The following is a 5217-nucleotide window of genomic DNA, read 5'->3' as shown; positions in this document are numbered from 1 at the left end:
AAACCAGCCGTTTTCGTTTCGTTCTCCCAATGATTCGCGTACGCGATTAAATCGAACTGAGCAAAGAACTCTCGGAGGGGAGCACTACTATCAAAAGTATCAGGCTTTAGTTTATATGGTGTTTCATGACGCGAAGCACGTGACTCAATGCGCTTCCGTTCCCCCGCGATCGTCGCCTCCGTGTGACGCGGAGCACGCGTCAAGAATGTGAAGAATGAAAGTGATGGATCGCGATCGAAAGAATATCTAACCTCGTTCAATATAAATTATTTATTTACTTACCTTTGAATGCTTGTATTACCGTTGTGCTCATACCCCAGCGCTTCAGACGTTCGAGTACACCATTTGTCTCTGTAGCACTCATAATTCCTTCAATTTCGCTTGGAAAACGTACTTCGAGCGCGCGCATACACATACATATTTGCAATGGTCGCAGACTCAACTGTCGCGGAGGGAATCCATGAGCGCTCTCTGCTATTGGTGTATTCTTCTAGATCATCCAATAACAGCAAACGCTCATGGAACGCGACCAATGGCGTCATTCGTTAACCAAACATACTGCTTTCATATTTAGAACATTTCATTCGTTATTATTGACATTATAAGTTGTACCAGCAATATATTTCGTACTTACAACAAATATACTAGGCAAATATGATTTGTAACATACACGGAATATTGTTCGTTACATTGACGAATAATAAGAAATGATTCGCAATAGTAACTGATCGATCCGTTTTCCTACCAAATCATCACATAACAAAATCTTTTCTCTCAGTGCGTGTCTACGGGTGCGTTCGGAGAGATAGCACATGATGGAAATATACAAGGTGAACCATTGCACATAATGGCGGCATTGAGGGCGTGGCTTAAAATTTCGACCAATCAGTTACCCAAGCGGAGACGCGCGTATTTTAAGTGTACATCACAACTCAATCCATTTCAATCGCAACTCTTGATCTTTAGGAAATGAGAAATACTTTAATTCTTGTTAAACACATAATTCATGCGACTCTTACAATTTTTTACAAAACAATTTGACATATTGACACTTCATTGACACTTTATTGATACTTCTAAGATACGACACGTACGATAACAGCACACAGCTGACGCATCAACACTCAGGGTGCGTTCGGGGAGGCGCTATTCGCGCTATGAGACGCTAACGCCAATTCAGTTGTTCGTGGAGCTACCGTGGCGCTTACAGGCGCTTATGATTATAAGCTCTTCGAACGACTTTTATTGCATTGTTATCCGTGAGCAGGATAAATTGTGACAAATATGGACGAAAATAACCGTATTGTCGTAACACCACAACAGGTTGCAATTTTGCGTGGAATCGCAATAACTTTGATGGAGATTATTAATTTTACCTCATCATCAGAAAGTGAAGAAGAAGATGTATTGGAACATATTATGAACGTGCAGGAAAGAAAAAAAAAGCTGTTAAGATTGGAAAACTATGTAGAGAACATTGTACCTGCCTATAGTGATCAACAATTCAAATCACATTTTAGGTAATTTGAAAATTGTACATGGCATATTTGTATTAAACAATTATACATGCACTTAACCTTAGTTATTTTTGTATGTGCATTCATGCATTCATTTATTAAAAATTTTGTCCTGTACTTTTATTTTATGACGCAGAATATCTAGAGATACATTCGAATATGTACTTACCATTATCACTCCAAAATTGAAAAGAATATATACTGGACGACCAATGATTTCTCCTGAGAAGCAATTTCTTATTGCGATATGGCGCATGGCAACTCCTGATTCTTATAGGTGAATATTACATGTGAAATTGATATTTTTTTAAATACAATTGTAGTAATCTGGTCTATGATTGCTAATTTTTTTCTAGATCCATATGTGAAAAGTTTGACGTCAGTCGAGCTACTGCTCTTGGTGCTACACGAAGAATTGTAAAATTTATATGATTTGGCACTAGCTGTCATCAAATGGCCATCAGGCAACAATGTCAATGAAGTTTCAGCTGGATTTGAAGCTAATAGTGGTTTTCCGAAAGTTATTGGCGCAGTAGACGGTACTCACATAAATATTCCAGCTCCTCGTGTTCAACCAGCATCATATGTAAATGACATCGTAAAGGACACCATTCTGTCCAACTGCAGGTATGCAGTGTATGTGTACGTGTGTGTAAATATAATGTAGGTTTATGTAAGCTCATTTTTGTTTTTTCAGGTAGTATGTAATCATAAAACACAGTTTATTCATTGCTTCGCGGGACATCCAGGGTCTGTGCACGACCAGCGAGTATTTCGATATTGCAAGAGTGGTTAGGGAATCCTGAAAAATTTCTTGACGATTGTCACATTCTCGGAGATGCTGCATATAAACTACACCAAAATGTCATTGTTCCCTATCGTGACAATAGACATCTCACTCTAAGACAAAAAAATTTCAACTTCTGCCATTCTTCTGCCAGAATAGAGATTGAAAGGGCTATTGGGTTATTGAAGACAAGATTTCGTAGTTTAAGAACTCTTCTTGCAATGGATAGAAGTGATTTAATTCCAATGTTTATAGTCGCATGTTGTGTAATGCATGTTTGCCTATTAAGAGGAGATAACATTGAACTTGAAGCAATTAATGAGGAAGAAGATAATAATTATTTTTATCAAGATGCTGCGCCAGAAGAACGAGCAAATGTTGCTAAAAGAGATTTAATTTGTGAGAGACTTCCTATGCGATATGTTTAATGCATGTGTAACTTTGTGATATGCTCTTTATCTGAATAAGAAGATATAAATGTTACTTATTTCTAATAAAAGCAATTTTATTATATATATAATACTTGCATTTTATATAATACATATTATATATAATTCAATTATTTTTCAACGAGGTTTTTTGTTATTAGAAATAAGCATTATATTCTATTCGATATTATACATAGTATTTATTTCATACATTAGTCAATAACAGGTCATAAATCTTATATAATTTTTTATATTATATAAATATATAGAAAAATGAGATATTTTTTATAAACGTTGAAAACTAGAGATACATTATTTAAAATCTTATTCATAAAAACAGATATATCCTATTTTACTTTCTATATCACAGAAAAATATCTTGCTTTAAAATATTGATTTTTGTATCTCAAAAATAATGATATTATCTTATTTTACTTTTCATTACAAAAATAAAAATATTTTATCTTACATTTAAAGCATAGATTTAGTATACCATCACAGAAATGAAATTCTTTGACGGTATACTAAATTTGGCATGTTATTATAAAAATAATGATATATTATTTTACTTTTCATCACAAAAATAGAAATAAGTATTTCATTTTACTTTTAAAACATAGATTAGTATCATAAATTTAAAACATATATTTAATATCATAAAGTATAGTTTAGTTTTATTATCATAGGAATTAATCATGGAGTTCATAGCATGCCTCCTCCTACTAACAAAAATAACATTAAAATGTAAAAATCAAAATCTAAAAATAAAATAATTAAAAATTAATAATTTTTGTTCAAAAAAATTTGCATACTTGGAATTTATCAGCGAGGTTTTTTAAAACATTTATGATTTCAGTCCGCTGATTCATTGTCTGCTGATGACGTTGTAATTTATTTTCTTCGGCTACCTTTCGGCTTTTTATAATGGCCTCTGCAATTTCCGAAGTTTTTTTCTTGCGTGAATTTGAAGAGCCAACAGAATTATTAAGGGAAGAGACATCTTTATTCTCATCATTCCTTATATAAGCTTTCGAGGAAGAAGCCAGAGCAACAGGACTCATAAAAGGTTTCTCTCCTAACAAAGATTCCATCACTTCAGTGTAAGGCCAAGAGGATTATTTCCTGACTTAGAATTGTGATCTTTGATAGATTTGTATGTTCTCTTCATTCCATTGAACTTGCTTTGGCACTGTGGGCCAGTAACATCATATCCATGGCTACAAAGGACTTCACTAATCGAATTCCATGCTCGTCTTTGTGACATTTTGCCTATAGAAAACGTAAAATCTGTGACTATGTTTATACGGTACACTTGACCAGGTTTAATAACATCCACAGTTAAGAAACTAACCAAGCATAATCATTATATTCCATAATGGAATAATTATGATTGATCAGTTTTTTTTTCTTGATAAATACGATGTTATTAAATCCGATTAAAAAAGCTTTGTTAACGTCTATAAGAAAACTGAAGATCATGCTCATACCATTATACTGATAACATATCATTATGTTACCTGATGTAATATCTTCCTCTCGCTTCCGATATTCCTCAATGAGAAGAAGAACAGCCCGATGCGGCCACTTAAAGACTGAATCTTGTTCTGATTCAGGAATTTCGGCATTTGAAGTTGATGCCATCAAAGCCATGGAGTTTGATGAACTTGACTCCCCTTGTATGGAGTTTGATGAACTTGACTCCTCTTGTATGGAGTTTAATAAATTCGACTCCCCTTGGCTTCTTTTTAATGCAGACAGAAGTTGAGAAGCAAAAACAATATCTGAAAATATCATAAATAATAACATGAAAACACATACATAACCTCCCGGTTAAATATTACTTACCGGTTTTTACCCTGTGTGCATCCTTTGGTGAGACCAGCGTTGTATAAGTTTTATTAGAATCTATATCTTTTAAGGTTATAAGTACGCCCTTATCCATTTTTAACAAGTATAAGTTTCGAAAATATAGTAAAATAATGCGTATATTCGTACAAATCAAGCGAGAAGAGTAGGCAACATTCACACAGCATTCGAGGAGCACATTTTAGCGCTATGAGAACTATTAGCATCTCGTGCCTCACCTCGAAATTCTGAGTACGAGTTAGCGCCAGTGGTGACGTCAAAATTTAAAAACAGTGACGTCACACCATTTCTGTTGGTACTATGAAGCGGCTCCACGAATGGCTATAGCGCGCTCGTAGCGCCAAAAGCGTGTTCCCCAAACGCAGCCAAGATCGCGCCCGAATAGCAACGCGCACTCCCGAGCCGTAGAAATGAACAGACTCAAGGGGTTTAGGAATAAGAAACAGAAAGTCGTTTATTGAACCACGACAACTCCACGAAATCATCCGTACAGAAATATCGTATCGTAAAACGTATAATCGGTAAAGAAGCACATCCGAGCGTTCTGACTGCTCTCCCAAAAATCCCACAGCCGTCTTCTATCAACAACCGCACTGCGTCTTGACAACGTGACACCACG

General features: G+C 35.1%; 2 pseudogenes; one reads left to right on the top strand and one right to left on the bottom strand.

Moving 5' to 3' along the window:
- The first annotated feature begins 1284 nt into the window (after positions 1 to 1284).
- LOC108762046 (putative nuclease HARBI1) lies at positions 1285 to 2732 on the top strand (annotated as a pseudogene).
- Positions 2733 to 3526: 794 nt separating this feature from the next.
- LOC108762045 (uncharacterized) lies at positions 3527 to 4958 on the bottom strand (annotated as a pseudogene).
- Positions 4959 to 5217: the final 259 nt, after the last annotated feature.

The sequence above is a fragment of the Trachymyrmex cornetzi genome, unplaced genomic scaffold (genome assembly GCF_001594075.2).
Source record: "Trachymyrmex cornetzi isolate Tcor2-1 unplaced genomic scaffold, Tcor1.1 scaffold273, whole genome shotgun sequence".
NCBI lineage: Eukaryota > Metazoa > Arthropoda > Insecta > Hymenoptera > Formicidae > Trachymyrmex > Trachymyrmex cornetzi.
This window is presented reverse-complemented; position numbering and strand designations above follow the sequence as displayed.